At 43.3% G+C, this 19,122-nt stretch overlaps 1 protein-coding gene across 3 annotated transcripts in view; it reads left to right on the plus strand.

The window, feature by feature from the left end:
- Positions 1-11,447: 11,447 nt before the first annotated feature.
- Positions 11,448-19,122, plus strand: part of LOC134577623 (carnitine O-palmitoyltransferase 1, liver isoform-like) — a 51,792-nt gene continuing 44,117 nt past the window's right edge. The window contains exon 1 of one of the 3 annotated variants that reach the window (XM_063436468.1): positions 11,448-11,521. The gene's annotated coding sequence lies outside the window, so the exon portion shown is untranslated. Of the gene's footprint in view, positions 11,522-12,029; positions 12,272-19,122 lie in introns of those variants that run through there. The other 2 variants (XM_063436469.1, XM_063436465.1) reach the window with 2 other exon arrangements.

Consider the following 19,122-nt stretch of genomic DNA (forward strand, 5'->3'; position numbering starts at 1 on the left):
TGACAGGTCGTCCCGGGTTGGCGTCATGACGTCGACTACTGAGCGTCGCGTCATATAAGGAAGTGGATCCCTCGCGGTCGGCTTGTAAATGGCCGAGGGAACCGCGAGGAACGGAAGAAACAACCCCTCTGGGAGGATAAACGTCTAAGTCTCTCGCCTCCTCTGAGGTAGAGACTACAGGTACCCTGACAGTACCCCCCCTCTCAGAAACGCTCACCGGGCGAAAGGAACCGGGACGAGATGGAAAACGGGAGTGAAAAGCCCTGCGGAGGCGAGGAGCATGTACATCCTCCTGAGGTACCCAAGTCCTCTCCTCAGGACCATATCCCTTCCAGTCAATAAGATATTGTAACTTCCCCCGGGAGATTCAAGAATCGATGATGGAGTTGATTTCATACTCCTCCTGACCCTCAACCTGAACAGAGCGAGGAGAGGATATAGTGGAGGAAAACCTGTTACAGACTAGCGGTTTCAGTAGCGAAACATGAAAGGAGTTAGGGATGCGTAAGGCAGCTGGAAGAGCTAGGCGATCCGCAACTGGGTTAATTCGAGTCAGAACCCTGTAAGGGCCAATGTAACGAGGGGCGAATTTCATAGAAGGAACCTTTAAACGAATGTTTCTTGTACTCAACCATACCCTATCACCTGGAACAAAAACCGGAGCCGCCCTTCTGTGCTTATCAGCGTGTTTCTTGAACAACATGGAATTATGTAGGAGAATTTGTCGAGTCTGATCCCACAACTTCCTCAAATTGGCAACATGAACATCAACCGACGGTACCCCTTGGGAAGGAGAGACCGAGGGAAGAATGGAAGGATGAAAGCCATAATTCATGAAAAAGGGGCTGGAACGAGTAGAATCACAAACGAGATTATTGTGTGCAAACTCCGCCCAAGGAATCAAACCGACCCAATCGTCCTGGTGTTCAGAAACAAAACAACGCAAATATTGTTCAATCTTTTGATTGGTACGTTCAGCAGCTCCGTTAGACTGAGGGTGGTAGGCAGAAGAAAAATTCAATTTGATGCCCAGTTGAGAACAGAAGGATCTCCAAAAACGTGAAACAAATTGGGAACCTCTATCTGAAACAATTTCGGAAGGTATCCCATGTAAGCGAAAAATCTCTCTCGCGAATATCTCTGCCAATTCAGGAGAAGTCGGGAGTTTAGTTAAGGGCACGAAATGAGCCATCTTAGTAAACCTATCAACCACCGTGAGGATCACAGTCTGTTTTTTAGAAACAGGCAAATCTACAATGAAGTCCATAGCCAAACAGGACCATGGTCTCTCTGGAATGTTCAAGGGATGTAACAAACCACATGGAAGCGTATGAGGTTGCTTAGTCTTCATACAGACCTCACATGCTCCGATGAAATCCCTAATATCCTTCCGTAAAGAAGGCCACCAGAAATCTTTAGAGATCAAGGAACATGTCTTGCGAATGCCCGGATGCCCAGCCGCCTTACTGTTGTGAAAACACTGTAAGAGTTCCAGTTGGAGTTCAGGAGGAACGAAATGCCTTGCCCCAGGAGTTTGTCTAGGCGCCAGATGCTGCAACTTCATGATCTGACCAAGCAACGGAGAGTGAATCTTGAGACTCGTGTTGGCGATAATATTGCACCTGGGTACTATAGAAGACAAAACCGGCTCAGATATCGCAGAAGGTTCATATTGGCGAGACAAAGCATCGGCTTTAGAATTCTTAGAACCAGGTCTATAAGTGAGCACGTAATTGAAATGCGTGAGGAATAAAGACCAACGAGCTTGCCTGGAGGACAAGCGCTTGGCCTCCCCAATATAGGACAAGTTCTTGTGGTCTGTCAAAATAGTAACAGGATGTAAGGTGCCCTCCAATAAATGTCTCCACTCCTTCAAAGCCATGATAACTGCTAGTAGTTCCCTGTCACCAATGTCATATCTGCTCTCAGGACCTGATAGTTTCTTGGGAAAAAAAACACATGGATGTAAGGGCTTATCCACACCTAACCTTTGGGACAGGATAGCACCTATACCTGTCTCTGAGGCGTCTACCTCGAGTAGGAAAGGCAGAGTAGTATCAGGGTGAACTAAAATTGGTGCAGAAGCAAAGAGTTCCTTGAGTGTTTTGAAGGCAAGAAGGGCTTCAGTAGACCAGTTCTTAGTGTCAGCCCCCTGTCTGGTCATATTGGTAATAGGAGCTATAATTGAAGAGTATCCCTTAATGAAGCGCCTATAATAGTTGGAGAATCCGATAAACCTCTGAATGGCCTTGAGGCCCTTGGGTAAAGGCCAATCTAAAATGGACTGGAGCTTATCCGGGTCCATCTTAAACCCTTCCCCAGAAATCACATAACCAAGAAAGTTTATCTGGGATTGGTCAAAGCTGCATTTCTCCAATTTGCAGTACAGGCCATGTTGAAGAAGCTTGCGCAATACCCTTCTGACTTGTCTGTGGTGAGTCTCAATCTCTCTAGAGTGTATAAGGATATCATCCAGATATACAATAACGCAGTCATGTTGAAATTCCCTAAGAACTTCATTGATCAGGTCCTGAAATACTGCCGGTGCATTACAGAGACCAAAAGGCATTACTGTGTATTAATAGTGCCCATAACGGGTATTGAACGCCGTCATCCACTCGTGTCCCTGCTGGATTCTCACCAAGTTATACGCCCCTCTGAGATCTAACTTGGTGAAAATTTTGGAGCCTTTTAGACGATCAAAGAGCTCGGTAATCAAAGGAATAGGGTAGGCATTTCTAATGGTTATTTTGTTCAAACCTCGATAATCAATGCAAGGTCTTAGTGTACCATCCTTCTTCTTAACAAAAAAAAAACCCAGCCCCAGCAGGGGAGGAGGATCTCCTAATGAATCCTTTTTCAAGGTTCTCACGAATATACTCCTCTAAGACTAAGTTCTCTTTAGTGGACAAAGGATATACATTACCCCTGGGAGGCATAGTACCAGGTAGTAGATTAATCAATAAATAAACAAAATATTAATATATTAATAAACAGAATAAACAATCAAAAGACCTGTGTGGAGGTAAAGTATCAGCATTCTTTTTGTCAAATACTGCCTTTAAATCCATGTACAGGGGCGGTATTTGTACCTCTGTAGAATAGGTAGAATTAATCGGTGTGTTAACTGCGCAAAGCGGTGACACTGTCCGTAAGCACCTGTCCTGACAACCCTGACCCCATGAGACTATCTCCCCTAGTTCCCAATCAATAATAGGGTTATGTTTTTTTAACCAAGGATACCCCAGGACTATGGGAACAGAAGGAGACGAAATAAGCAATAAAGATATATCCTCCTCGTGTAAGATACCAACAGTTAATTTAACGGGTATGGTTTCACGAAAAATAACAGGCTCAACTAAAGGTCTACCATCTATGGCCTCAACGGCCAAGGGTGTTTCCCTTAACTGGGATGGGATAGCGTGTTTGGTAACAAAAACTTGGTCGATAAAGCTCTCAGCAGCTCCGGAATCTATCAATGCCATAGTTTCTAGTACTCCCTTCTCCCAAGTTAAAGAAACGGGTAGCAGAAGCCTGTGATCTTTATAATTATGATTAGAGGACAAAATAGAAACACCCAAGGCCTGTCCTCTAGAGAAACTTAGGTGCGAGCGTTTCCCGAGCGATTAGGACAATTTAGGCGTAAATGACCTCTGACTCCACAGTACATACACAACCCCTCCCTTCTCCTGTACTGTCTCTCCTCTTCTGGGAGGCGAGTATTGCCTATCTGCATAGGTTCTGGAAAAAGTGAGGTTGTGGATTCAGAACTTTGAAATGAAGGAGCTAGTTTAAAGGAAGGTCTACGGTTTCTCTCTCGAGTGTTCTGCCTCTCTCTTAAACGTTCATCAATGCGAGAAATAAACGAAATTAAATCCTCCAAATTTTCAGGAAGCTCTCTAGTAGCAACCTCGTCAAGGATTACGTCTGATAACCCGTTTAAAAATGCATCTATATAAGCCTGTTCATTCCACTTAACTTCTGACGCCAAGGACCTGAACTCTAGTGCATAATCCACAAGTGTTCGGTTATCTTGTCTAAGGCGCAACAGTAATCTAGCTGCATTGACCTTTCTACCTGGAGGGTCAAAAGTTATTCTGAAAGCAGCTACAAAGGCATTATAATTATATACTAACGGATTATCATTTTCCCACAATGGATTGGCCCATCTCAGAGCTTTCTCAACAAGTAATGTGATAATAAATCCAACCTTCGCCCTATCTGTAGGATAAGAGCGGGGTTGTAATTCGAAATGGATACCTATTTGGTTTAAGAAACCACGACACTTCTCTGGAGAACCACCATAACGTACAGGTAGAGACTACAGGTACCCTGACAGGTGGGGCATGACCTTCTTTCAGCTCGCCTATTGTCAGAAAGATGAGGGTGCGTTCTTCATGCCCACCTGTATGCTGTGGTGTTACCAGTTGTAGCAGGTTTGGGTAGTTGCTAGTTATATAGGGCATTTCGGTGCTGTGTGTGGGTGTTGTGAAAGTGCCCCTGTATGATAGTTCTCGTCTATGGAACTGTAATGTAGTGGTTCCTGTGCCTATAGCCTGTCCCTGTAGCCTTTTTAATGTAAATGCTGCATTTTCAGAGAAAAGGCAGTGCTTACATTGCTGCCTACTAAGACCTCTAGTGGCGGTCACTCAGAGGGCTACTAGAGAGTCCTGTGTCAGTGCTCTGCATGGACGCGCTGAATGTTACCCATACATAATCTGCGCAATATCCTCCCAATGCTATGGGAAAGCATTGGCTCAGCTGAGATCAAAAAGATTGATGAACTCGGCAATGGAGGCGGGACAAGTCATGGCAAAACCTGCACAGCGTGGGGAAAAAAGGGTGAGTAAAAACACCAATCATGATCGCAGGTACCTAAACAGACACACTCTCTGACAGACATACACGCACACACTGACAGGGGCATACACACACACACTGACAGAGGCATACACACACTGGCAGAGGCATAGGCATACGCACACTGACAGGGGCATACACACACACACACTGGCAGGGGCATACACACACACTGACAGGGCATACACACACACTGACAGGGCATACACACACTGACAGGGGCATACACACACACACACTGATAGGGGCATAGGCACACACACACATTGACCTACACACACACTAACAGAGGCATAGGCACACACACACACACATTGACATACACACATACACTTTCTCAAACACAAATTTACATTTTCATTTTTTTTTTTATCCACCCAGCCTCCCTACCTTTTGGGAGAGCTGAGTGGACGTTCCCTGGGGTCTAGTGGGGCTGCTCTCTCTTCCTGTGTGAGAGGGAGCAGTAATCTACCATGCGGCTTCTCTCTGCTCCCTGTGATGCCGGGGCCGGAATGACGTCATATTCCGGCTCCCGGCATCATTACACAGCGCGAGGGAAATGAGAGGAGCCGCTGAAAGGTCACTGCTCCCTCGCACGCTGCCCCAGCCTGCCGCCTCCATGAAGCTCCAGGCGGCCGGTTACAACGCTCACTTTGCCGGCTGCCTCCATGAAGCTCAGGGCGGCCGGCTACAACACTCACTAATAGCCGGCCGTCAATATGCTCCCACGGGTGGACGGCCGTCTCCATTATTTGCCCAGCCAGGTGTTTCAGATAAAAAGTTGACAAATCCCAGGCTCCCTGGCAAAATTTAGGCACCCTGGGATTTGTCGAGCCCTGGTGTTATGGATGTAGTGTTGGGTGTTTTAGATACTGTTTGTGCAGTGAATGCAGAGTTTGTGTTTTTGTAGCGGATGCAGTGTGTATAGTGAACGCAGAGTGTGTTTGAGTATTGGATGTAGTGTGTGTTTGTGTAGTGGATGTAGTGTTTGTGTGTACTAGATGCAATGTGTTTAGTGGATGCAGTGTCTGTAGTGGATGTAGGAGTCTGTGTATTAAACACAGTGTCTCTGTATAGTGAATGCAGAGTGTTTGAATGTGTGGTGGTTGTAGTGTGTGTACTGTGAATACAGGATATTTGTGTAGTGGATTCTGTGTGTATAGTTAATGCAGAGTGTATGTCAGTGTAGTGGATGCAGTGTGTTAGTGTAGTGAATGCAGAGTGTATGTCAGTGTAGTGGATGCATTGTGTTAGTGTAGTGAATGCAGAGTGTGTTAGTGTGTAGTTAATGCAGAGTGTGTGTTAGTGTAGTGAATGCAGAGTGTGTGTCAGTGTAGTGGATGCAGTGTGTCAGTGTAGTGGATGCAGTGTGTTAGTGTAGTGAATGCAGATTGCGTGTCCGTGTAGTGGATGCAGCGTGTTAGTGTAGTGTGTGTTAGTGTAGTGAATGCAGAGTGTGTGTTAGTGTAGTGGATGCAGAGTTTGTGTTAGTGAGGTGAATGCAGCATGTGTGTCAGTGTAGTGAATGCAGAGTGTGTTAGTGTAGTGGATGCAGAGCGTGTTAGTGTAGTGGATGCAGAGTGTGTGTTAGTGTAGTGAATGCAGAGTGTGTGTCGGTGTAGTGGATGCAGTGTGTGTGTTAGTGTAGTGAATGCAGAGTGTGTGTTAGTGTAGTGGATGCAGAGTGTGTGTCAGTGTAGTGGATGCAGTGTGTGTGTTAGTGTAGTGAATGCAGAGTGTGTGTTAGTGCAGTGAATGCAGAGTGTGTGTTAGTGTAGTGAATGCAGAGTGTGTGTTAGTGTAATGAATGCAGAGTGTGTGTTAGTGTAATGAATGCAGAGTGTGTGTGTTTACTAGTGTATGCATGTTGTATAAACTGAGCATTCCCCCCACATAAAATGTAATAACTGTTATTCCCCCTCCCTGCTTCTTACCTGGTTCAGGGAGGGGGGAGATTCCCTCCCTGGTTGTCCGGTGGCATTGTGGGACCCCGGCTCCCTATACTTGCAGAGGGGGCCCAGCAGACTGCATCTGTACTTTACAGCTCTTCTCTCTCTCTAACTCCCTCGAGCATGGTGTGCGATCTGACGGCCGCAAGTCTCCCGGGAGTTAGAGAGAGGGAAGAGCTGTAAAATACAGCTGCAGTCTGCTGGGCCCCCTCTGCAAGTATAGGGAGCCGGGGGCCCGGGGTTGCACATATATATAGCGAATATCTCTATATATGTGTGCAGAGAGGGAATGTGGGGTCCAGGACTGCTAGAGCAGTCCGGGCCCCCACGACCGCCGGGCCTGTGACAACTGTCATGGTTATCCATTCATATAATATATTAAAATAGTGTTAATTTAATATGTCACAAAAATAAAATATCCTATTATTCCAGTTAATACCTACCATGCTTTTTGTATTTCGTGTATGATTGTATCATGCAATCTGTAGGAGTACAGAGACATCTAAAGGCAAAACTGAGGATGCACAGCCTAAGATTTTCTGAGCGTTAAAAGAATAACCATTACTAAATTAGTAGGTTATGGCACGTATAAATATGCTTTTGGTAAATTTAAAAGAAACCTGTCATGTGGATAGCGATGTCAACTTCGCGTAGCTGTATATTAAATTTCCAATTTGGCCCAAAACCTACAATAGCGAAGGCAAAACATATATGGGACACATGCAACAACCACACTGATAACACAACATAATGGCTGATGGAAAGTAAGAACGGCATCCGTGGTGTGGCGCAGATGAGATCAGGTCCTATCACGAGAACAAACAATAATTTGGCGACGGGTGATGCTTGCCACCCTCCCCTACGGACGCAGGCCGCCCCGCCAAACCAGCAGGACAACCAAGGGTCATCTCTTCCCCCTTCCCTTGATAACCCTCCCTTTTCCCCCCTTTCTTCCTCTCTTTTCTTTACCCCCCCTTCAACATTAACCTCCCCACAAAATGCTTGGGGCATGTGATATGCATTATTTATGTACCTAACAACAACAAGTAATGTCTATACTAAAATGTCTACAATAAATGTAAACAGAACACATTAACCTATGTCATGAAGAATATACTAAAGAATATACTAAAGGCACACACGTGTTCATAATGTAATCGCATGTCTCAATAAAAATTGTCAAATTTAACCACAATGATCCCCAGATCCTGAGCTACGAGGGGATACCTTTCAGGAATCTGCCCAGCACCGACAGTGGCCCGACGAAGGCCCAAGGCGTGCAGGAGCTTGAGCCGGGACGAGACGGGCGCTCTCCCGGGTCTCCGGCCTCTGGACCGGGGGGGTCATCCCGGTCTGCACAAGCAACTACTATCACGCCAGGCTGGGCCGTAAGCTAATACTCTGCTGCGGCACACTCTCCGGCGGCATCCCCCAAGATGGCTGCCGCACGCCAGCCACATGTGCGATCTGCGATCTGCCAGCAAGATGGAGCCTGCTGCAGAGGCAACCATCCAACGCCATCTGACCACCACAGAAACCTGCCCCAGAGAGGTGCCGGCTGACCACATTGAGCTGGCCAAAGGGATGCCTACATCACATATATCGAAAAAGGAAAACCTTTGTACCTGTGGAGGACATCATCATTCTACTGGGACCCACCTTAAACGCCCGGGAAACGACTACAATGGCTGCACCTACATCCAGGATTCCCCTCTGAGGCGCAAACAGCCTGCCAGCACCATGTATGGGCTACACAAACCCACGCTGGTCCCCTAATGCACAGTCCAACTTGAATATGTTCCATAATCTTGAACACTCGGGACTTTATATGACCTCATCCACAGGACTGACCCAGTGGCTATCCTAGCCCAACTTGCAAAAATCATTTTTATGTCTTGATTTCATGCACAGCATTATATATGTCTTTTTAACCCGTGTAAAATGTGGTTAGCATAGCAGAATTGTTGGTTTGGATTAAGCTTGCGTAACATATACCTAGCTTGAGATGCATATCTACTGTTTCAAGCTACTTAAAACCATACTGTTATAATCATATATGACACATATAACCAAAGTTCTATTCCAGCACCACAAGTGTACGTACAAGCACAGACTCACACTACTCAAACCCATTAATCTTTACTAAGCTTGTATTGTAATTGTCAATCTGCACCGATACCATCACGGATTAGTACTAGCCTGTTTAGGTAGCTACCGTTGAATATATCTGTATTACTCTTGACCCATAAAATTTATAAAATGTGCAGCTATTTCAAATGTCACACATGTATAACACTGTTCTATTAAGCTTAGCCTGCTAATGCTGTTGTGGCACTGCATGCCTATATGTTACTTCTTGCACAATAAAATAAAGAATTATATATAAAAAAAATTGTCAAATTAAAAAAAAAATTGACTTCAGGCAGATATCAGTGTACTAAATACACAAAATAGGATAAGTGCTAGAAATATCAACTCAAATTATAAGAGTACAGGCTGCAAACGCTGAAAATTAGGGACCCCCTCAACCCTTCACTGAGAAAGAAACAGAATGATATTGTCGTGTCGTAGTTCTTTCTGTGGTCCTGGTCTTCTCTGCCTGTGAATTTGAATCATACATGCTTACCTTGTCCACCGATCTGTCCAATCTACTCTGCAGTGGAGACATTCTCTCAGTCTGGTCAGTGGCACTCTTCGGGAGCCTGGTGTTCCTTACTGAAGGGGTAGTCCCTGTTACCAAGTTACCAAGGACTCTTCCAACAGGCTCAAGGACATCACTGAGTCTCAGGCCTTTTTTCAAGCTCTGGGTCTTACCATCACTGACCCCTACGGCTGGGCAAGTTGCCTGGGTTATTGATAAGGTGTGATCCTTCATCCCTACCAATAATCGACCACTGTCGGCCAAGAGCAATCTGAATGGCTGAAACTGTACTTCTTTGTTATTATTTCTTAATTTCCTCCCTCCTTGGGCTACTTTGTTTACACTTTCGGATTCCTGCGTCTCACCATTTCTCAGCATCCTTTTCTATGCCGAATGCAAACAGACTCAACAGGCCTTGTACGCCACTATGGACTGTGACTGTATATACTTTTTTTTCTTATTTTTTAAAGCTTATATATGCGCACGCCTACACCTTCTTCTATTTGAAAGCAAATGTGGCACAGACATAGGGCCCTATATGCTCACATTATTGCCTCCTCACCTGCCATTACACGTCTATGTACTTAGACATTCATTGTTATATCTATGTTTGGGTAATACTGCACTAGGATTACTGCCTGCGCAATCTCATATACCTAAGGCTTCTGGGGTTTTTACTTGTTTAGGCTAGTTCTCTCCAATTTCACCACTCAGAATGAGGCTACAAAAATCTCACTTAGTGCAATCTGGTCATGATCTGTTAACCTCTCTCTCAAAGTATAGGTTCTTTTACTCTTCCACAACATTGGGCTGAGTGCATATTGGAATGGGAGGATCGGACAACCCCAAAAGGTCTGCGACTATGCTTATGTTTGGATATTTATTTTTTTGTTTGTTTTTATAAGGAATCACAAGCCTATATTTGTCTGACGTCAGCAGAGTGGAATGTGCATGCGCGGGAGTGCCGCGCGCGCATTCAAAGTGTCCATTGGAAAGCATTTTTCAATGCTTTCTTATGGACGCTCTGCGTGATGGAGGCATAATATGCCTCCAGCGTCGCAGATGCGGCTCTAGTGGCTGTCCAGAAGACAGCCACTAGAGGCTGGCTTATCCCCAGGCAGGGTTAACCCTAGTGGGACCTGGCACCAGACCACTTCATTGAGCTGAAGTGGTCTGGGTGACTATAGTGTCCCTTTAATTGCCCCTTTTTTTTGTTTATTTTATAGAATTGGGGTTAGGCCCCCAGACACCTCTGAATTGTCTCACTGTTGTGTGGACTCCGTGGAGGGGTATGTGCACACAGCTATATATACACCTTGATATGTGTATGTGGGTGTATCCCGTCACTAATTATTTCGCTTTTTTGTGTAATATAATCCAAACTTGTTTCATCTGCGCGGCCTAGGGTAGTCGCCTACTTAACGCTCTGATCCTCTATGCCAGGGGTGCCCAAAAGGTAGGTCCCCAGATGCAAAACTCCCATGATGCTTTGCATGCCTATCAGATGCTTTAGAATGACAAAGCATCATGGGAGCTGTAGTTTTAAAACATCTGGGGATCTACCTTTTGGGCCCCTGTTATAACTTACTACCTGGGTTGACGCTTTCACTATTCTATTCTATTCTATCAAAAGAAAGAGGTGCTGTAACCTTGACGATGAGTGACCCCCTTTCATGGTCAGTCTGTTCCTATGGTATTGTTATTAATAGGTCTGTTTTATTTTGAGTGCAGTGCAAAGGGAAGAATGTAAAAAATAATAATAAATAAATATTATTCATAATAGAAATGTTTTGAAATACATAGACATTCACGTTTTGTGTTTAGTGATAAACTAATAAAACCCTTGGCTCCATGCTGGCTACCTAGCAGTGGGCAAAGCCTCGGCCGTTGCCATGGTGACTGCTTCAGGGGGGATGGTGTCACGTGACCGGCACATTCTCCCGACGACATCTCTACGTCACTGGGCTCCATGCGCCTGCCCTGCTAGGCGCCACGCCTTGCGCCTCCGTGACGTCACATCACGCTGCTTTCCCCCACCGTAGTTCCCTGTTTCGGGCCCGGTGTGAGATAGGTGAGACTCGGGGAGTTCGGTAACGGCGGTGACAGACTGGTACACGGGGAGACAGGGCTGTGGGGGGGCGGGGTCTCCGAGCATCCTGTGTCAGGGCCACAGAGGCGCCAAAGGAACTGGTTGGGGGAGAGCTGGGAGTCCTGGGGGGAGTTAGAAACATTGAGGGAGGAGGGGGAGTGTTAGTGGGGAGTCAGACAGTAAGGGGGACAGTCTTAGTGGGGAGTCAGACAGTAAGGGGGACAGTCTTAGTGGGGAGTCAGACAGTAAGGGGGACAGTCTTAGTGGGGAGTTAAACATTTAGGGGGGGAGTATTAGTGGGGAGTCAGATAGTAAGGGGGGAGGTATACTGGGGTATCAGAGACAGTAACTGGGGCAGCCTTTTTTGGGAAGTCAGACAAGGGGAGAGTGTTAGTGGGGTGTCAGAGACAGTAGGGGGGAGTTATAGTGGGGTATCAGAGACAGTAGGGGGGAGTTATAGTGGGGTATCAGAGACAGTAGGGGAGAGTGTTAGTGGGGTGTCAGAGACAGTAAGAAGGTAGTTAGGGAGGGAGACGTGGTGAAGGGCCATTTTAACTTTACCAAAGAGTTTTGGGGTACCCTGGACCTCCAGCACTGTAAGGGCCACACACAGTAAGGTTAGGGGACCATTAAAACTCACAACCTGGGATATGGCTTTAAGGTAACCTGGATCATAGGCAGACAAGGGACACTGGCAATTAAGCAGCAAAAAGAAATTTATAAGTTTATCTGGTAAGTATAGCTTGTGTGCTGCATGTTTTCCATTCCCTGACTCCTTCTGATATGTCTGGATCTAATAATACCTAGTTATGCTAATATTTATTATTATTGTAAATGAAATGCGAACTGTACGCTTTTGTATTCAACTAACGCGACTCCTAAAATTCCACGTTTGGCAGGTTTATGCATTAAATTGTGACTTTCCAGAAGTTAAAAGTGAATTTCACATTTTTGTAGCTGTTCTGGCTTAGAATTCCGCTTTTAATTCTGGACCATTCACAGTTTAGAGAGTAATCCCAAGGGACTCAAACTGTTGGCCCTCAAGATCTAGTTTGGCTGCAGCTCCAACAATTCTCTGTCGAACACATCTGGGAGAGGGATTGCTGTTTGGTACTTCTGTGTTTAATTATATTAGAATCTCAAATCTTGATTTATTTATTTTAAGGCAGACTAGACTTCCAAAAAGCTATGTTGCCAGTTTGTTTATGTTGTAGTAAAAAATAACCGAACTGGAGAAAGTCAGCTAGGTTTTGGTTTGGTTACTCTGATCGGAAATATAAAATTTACTTTGAATTCTCACTTTTGTTAAAAAAAGAAACTAAAAAAAAAAAACCTGTCTAGTGACAAAAAATGTCTAGTGACAGAAGCCTGCAGGCTTAATGTCAGAGGTCAAATTTGCAAAAAGTTTAGTTTTAACGAAGGATTATTTACGAACGTGTGAATTGTAGGGAATTCGTAACGAATTTTAAACAACCAAATTATATATATATTTTTAAATCCCAAATTATCTGTATTTTCAGTTTGACTCTTTTAATCAAAAATGTTAAATTCAGTTTTAGGTCTGGACAATTACAACTTGTTTATCCACAAAAATGCTCATGTTAATATGTATATAATTCTACTTTGTATTGCATCTGTTAACCATGCAGATTGTATGTAGTGGCACGAGTTCTGTGAATTAGTGACCAGCTTAATGTGCTGCATTTGTAAGTTGCTAATTACACAGATACCTTTTATATTTCCTGGAGATGGACCGTTTAACATTTAAAGCTGTATATTATTTGGCCAACATTAAATCTCATGTCTGGCTTTCATTTCATCCTGTATTATTTGACGTTAGTCATGTGCTCTTGACCAAACTGTGTCTGTTTCTAACATTTGTCATCTGAAGTTACTATTTTGCTATCTGTTCTATGACTCACATGCCTTCCTTTATCCCGGACATTCTGATAGAATTCTCAAACCTCCCTCTAACTTTCTTCTGCAACAGATAATGAACTACATGTCCGCCCATTTCATGCTTTACGTTAATTGCCAAATACTAGAGACCATTATGACTGTGTTCAATTTCCGGTTGTTTGTTGCATAATGTACTTAACGTTTAATTTTCCTTTTTGGTTATATAACATCAGGCACTCACTCAACAGTGGACTAGCACAACCATCATTCTTTTCAGCATGCTGGGAGTTGTATTTCATCAACAGTTGCAGAGGTGTTTATTGTGCAGCCTGCCACTGAGCACCTGATGAAATGTATGTGTTTGTTTTTTAATGCAATCACCATATGTTCTATGTTGTGTTTTTGGTCTACAGTGGGACTATCAACACCCCCACCCAGCCAGTAGAGTATTTATTAACGATAAAAACTTTATGAAATACTCACATTGACTTTGTTGGAATTTCACTGAAATTCAATTGCAGTTAAAAGATATACTAAGACAATGTTTGCTGCACCTGACAAAACGTGAAAAAAGCGGAGCTACTGCCATCAAGCTTTGTCGTGGAGGCTTTGTCTGTGGAGGCATCCTCCATAGACTTCAGGGTCGGATTCTTGTGCAGGCTTTAGAGTACAACACTAATGTGGGCTCCTGTCAGGTAAAATACCAGGATCTGAAGCACACCTAGGCGGCTGCCTAGGAGGACATGTTCAATCCAATGTACAGCGCTACGGAATGTGATGGCGCTGTATAATAATTAAGTTGGTCTGTCACCTCAAACTTGCCTTTCTCTTATTATTTCCTCTTCTGTTCTTCTTTCCTAGTCTGTTCTTATTTCCTAGTCTGTTCTTATTTTATTTATTTCTCTTTAAAACAAAAGACAAAGTAGGGACTACTTTGTATTATGTATTTTTCCTACGCCTAACAATTGTGACAAAAGGGTGGAACTTGAGGCTCCACTTCCTTTGTCAAGCTAACTTTCCCACAATACTCTATCCTGACCATCCTCTGTCGCCTGATGAGATATTTAAACGCTGCTCAGTTCTATTTTCATCACTCGCGACGGAGTATGGGCAGCCATCTCCAAAGTGCTCCCTGTTGCTTACTGTGGGAAAGAGTAGGTAGTGACTTTGTATCACTGCCAGCAATTGGAAGATGACAGTGCCACAAAGAGGAGTGCAACTGGAGGTGAGGGGGGTGATTTTTTTTTTTTAGGAAAAAAAAAAATGTGGAAAGTTAGGGATATAACCTTTGCAATCCATGCAGTGACCCCCTTTAAAATGTTTCTTTTTGAGGTTGTTGTATAACAATATTTGTGGAATATAAGAGCCAAATGTTTTGTACATAACCAGTGAAACAATTGTAGTGAGATGTAAAAAACACTGTTAGACATTTGCAACATATTTGGAGACACTGGGATAATGGATCAGGGTTTTGTCAAATGTATTAGGTGTTTCACATGAATCTAGTCACTTTGATATAATATGTAAGGTATTCTTTCACTTTAGTAGTAGATGTTACTGTACAATGTTGCATATTGTGCAAAATAGTTAATGAGTGTTTGTGAAACATGTGAATTCTGCACCACCCCTCTTGTTAGAAGAAGTAATAGTTCCTCAATGGACCTGGTCAGCTGATCTTCATAAATCACTTTTCAAATGATTGATCTACAAATGCCTTCACAGACTGTAATGATTACTTTTGTAGATACATAATTTGAGGAGTTTTTCTACCAGACTGTGATCATTTGAAAAGCTTATCCACAAGAATAAAATTGAGGCCTTTGTTTGATATGCCCTGCTGTTCTCCGTTTTATAAAGGCAGTGTAAATCTCTACATACCTTCCTGTCTCCCTATCATAAGAGACTCTTCAAAGCTGCAAAAATAAACAAAAAAATAAAAAATCAGGTGTTTAAAATGTTTAGAATCATTTGATGATGTAATATACTTCAGCATTATTGCAACTCTATTCATAATTAATATGTTCTAAAATGCTATTGCTGCCTTGTCGGGTGTAGGCTAAATGTTAATGCAGGGCGGATATTTCACAGTCCACCACCCATGGCCGGCGGTTGGTGTGCTCTAGAATAATACATAGGGACATGCCAGTGTGCCCCCATGTGCGATGGGGTATGGCTATAGTATAGAAATAAGGGGGGCATGCCCTTGTCACCTTCCCCCCCAACCAGTTTCCAACTATAGCTGGCAGATGGGTGCTTTAATAATGGACTTACCATCATACAGAGTAATAAGAAGGGTGGCCATGCCATTGTCCACACCCTTTTCTTTCTTTTATTTTCTTCTTCTTACGAAAAGCCCTTATTGGGGCTTAAATTTTGCTGGTGGGCTCCTTGTTCTGGGAAATGTGAGTGCTGGATTTTTTTTTTCTGTTATATCTATTGTAGCTGAAAATTGCCAGCTCAGAGTTAAAGGGAAAATATAGTCACCAAAACAACTTTACCTTAATAAAGCGATTTTGAGCAGTGAGACTGCAGGGGCATAAATTCTACACCAAAACATCCCCTTTAAAGGAACACTATGGTCACCTAAATTACTTTAGCTAAATAAAGCAGTTTTAGTGTATAGATCATTCCCCTGCAATTTCACTGCTCAATTCACCTTGGAGTTAAATCACTTTGTTTCTGTTTATGCAGCCCTAGCCACACCTCCCCTGGCTATGATTGACAGAGCCTGCATGAAAAAAAAAACTGGTTTAACTTTCAAACAGATTTAATTTACATAATTGTATCTCAATCTCTAAATTGAACTTTAATCACATACAGGAGGCTCTTGCAGGGTCTAGCAAGCTATTAACATAGCAGGGGATAACACAATCTTAATTAAACAGAACTTGCAATAAAGAAAGCCTAAATAGGGCTCGCTTTACAGGAAGTGTTTATGGAAGGCTGTGCAAGTCACATGCAGGGAGGTGTGACTAGAGTTCATAAACAAAGGGATTTAACTCCTAAATGGCAGAGGATTGAGCAGTGAGGCTGCAGGGGCATGTTCTATTCACCAAAACTGCTTCATTAAGCTAAAGTTGTTCAGGTGACTATAGTGTCCCTTTAAGCCTGGAGGTGCAGTGCTTAACTAACTGACTAAGAGTGATCAGCTGATGCTCTCAGCCAATGGCTGAGCCCTGAACTGCAGGGCTTCTCTCAGGATAGCTAGTGAACACTCTTAAGCGGGAGCAGTGCCAGGTGATCCTGTTTTGAAATAATTACAGTGGGAGGGGGTGACAGGGAAGTCCTTACACGACCATGACCTGCACCGGGAGCAGAAGAGAAGTGGCTAGGAGAGGATGGCTGTGCCCACGAGGAACAGGTTCAAATAGGTAACACTCATTTTTCCCTGCTCTGCCGACCAACAGAGCCACAGCAGTGATGTCACCGTTGGTGGTCTTTACATATAATGCAAAGTCCCCAGATGGTGAGAATTCTGCATTAATACGATGGTGCTTGAATCTTTTTATTTACACCTTGAAATGCATGGTATGCACAGAAAACATTGAGCATGCTAGTAGAACCACTTTCTGGTTGCACTAATTAGTTAAATCTGTTTTTTTCTGGCTACAGTGTCACAACAGTTTCTAGTATGGTGTAAATTCTGAGATCTTCGGAGCTTTTAAATTCCATCAAACTTTGTCAGGCCCGCAGCTGTCACTACTGGTTGAGGGAAAAAGGGCTTAAATTGTGGAGAATCCCATGGTCTTGCAGGATCTTCCACAGACATTGCTTTTGTGCATGCGCAAGAGCACAGCATTGACATTTGCTTCTGACATGAAGTACCAAGAGGGGAAAAGGATCCCACGGAAAAAGAGTGCTCTCGCAGGCGAGCAATGTAGCTGTCAGTCACTGTCACCGGAAGGTGGCAGACACTGCTTTAAGAAACTTGGGGTTGGCTATGGGTGCTGGTAAAAAAACAAGTTTTGCTAAAAATAAAAAATAAAAAGTTTGAGGGAAAGCAGGATGGAATGAATTGTAGTGGTTAATGTCCATACTGTCCCTTTAATTCCCTGTTAAATGTTTACATTTCAGTGGAATTTCCTCTGTTTCGTAATGTTAGGTGCCTGTGTTTACTAGTGAGAGTTTTGCTAGTGTTTATTGCAGGTTGTCGTGCCAGTCATAGGAAGTAAACTTCTTTATTTATTCTTAAAAAAACAGACTTCAAGTAATGACAAGATGGAAAGGCATTAGGACTTTGTGTACACAGGATATGAGGGCTTTACTCAGGAGATAATCTGTTTGAGGGTTTTAGCAGGGCAATAAACCTTGCTAATGAAATGTTATCTTTATTAGGATTATTCACTAGACTTTGAATTGTAGCAAATTGGAATCAGAATGGGCCAATTTAAGTAAAAATTGCCAATCTTTGATCGTAGCAGAGTTTGATCAGCCATTTCTGCTTACATTTGCCTGATTTCAATTCGCCACAAATTCAGAGTTTAGAGAAAAACCCCAAAGGGTGAATTATCTGGAATTTAAAATTTTCGGCTAAGATAATCAAGCTGAAAATAAACTAGAAATGATCCAGGTTAGTCAAGACCATCATCTCTTCTTAATTTTCTAGTACGTTTAACAATCCATGGTTTAGAAAAGGCATCCGAACAGCAAATATATAATAATGGTGATAAATATAATGGTAAAGAAAAGGGTGTTCATAGAAAAGGTAAAAGTAAGTGGTGGATGGATTGGAAGAATAGGAAGGCTGGGGACAAGGGAGAAGGAAGAAAGAGGGGGTGGATGAATTTTATGTACTCGAGGTAAAGGGAATGTGCGCAGGTGACAGCAGTTATCAGCCAGCCAAACACAAGAACACAGAAATAGGGCAAGTTTAAGTTGAGGCTATCAAAGCAGCAAGATATTCTAGGGGGTGCTGCAGGTTCTGTTGTGGGTGAGGATAGGGAGCTTAGCTGGCAATTCCACCATGTTGTGTACAAACCTAACTTTGTCCATCAGAATCCAGAGCAATAAAGAAGTATCCAATTAAGCCACTCTCATTTCCCACTTTTGCAAGTTTTTGATCTAATTCATGTAAAAGAATCACTAGCTTTTCTTTTTTTGTTCAGTGCAAAGAGGTAAAAAAAATTCAAATATGTATCTAATCTGATAATCTAAACATAAGAAATAAAATAATTGCACATAAATACAAATAAAATATAAACCACCTCACTTTTGCTGTCAGTTATTAGTGAATGAAAAGTCTCACAGCTGCACTCAGTTTTACTGACAGTTTTACTGACTGGATTACTTAAAGGAATACAATAGTGTCATGAATACAAACATGTTTACCTGGCACTATAGTGTTTAACTATTTAGGTGACTACTCCCCCTCCAAACTCCTCAAAAAGGTGATTTTTACTTTTTCTTTCATGCTGCAGCAGTCCCGCCACGGATGGTCCCACCTCCATGGAAGAGATCATCAATCTGACGGTGGGGGGGGGGGGGCTAATAATCCTATAGTGCCAGGAAAACGAGTTTGTTTTCCTGTCACTATAGTGGTCCTTTAACTTTATACACATCTCTGTACTGCACTGTGGAACCCTTCCAGGGGGTGTAAGGGGCAGCCTAAATGTAAAAGTATTTAAAAGTCTATTCTTGTTACAGTAACGCGGCTGCAGTAATGTAGGACCAGCCATTCTATTTGT

This window comes from Pelobates fuscus, chromosome 11 (assembly GCF_036172605.1).
Source record: "Pelobates fuscus isolate aPelFus1 chromosome 11, aPelFus1.pri, whole genome shotgun sequence".
In the NCBI taxonomy this organism is placed as follows: domain Eukaryota; kingdom Metazoa; phylum Chordata; class Amphibia; order Anura; family Pelobatidae; genus Pelobates; species Pelobates fuscus.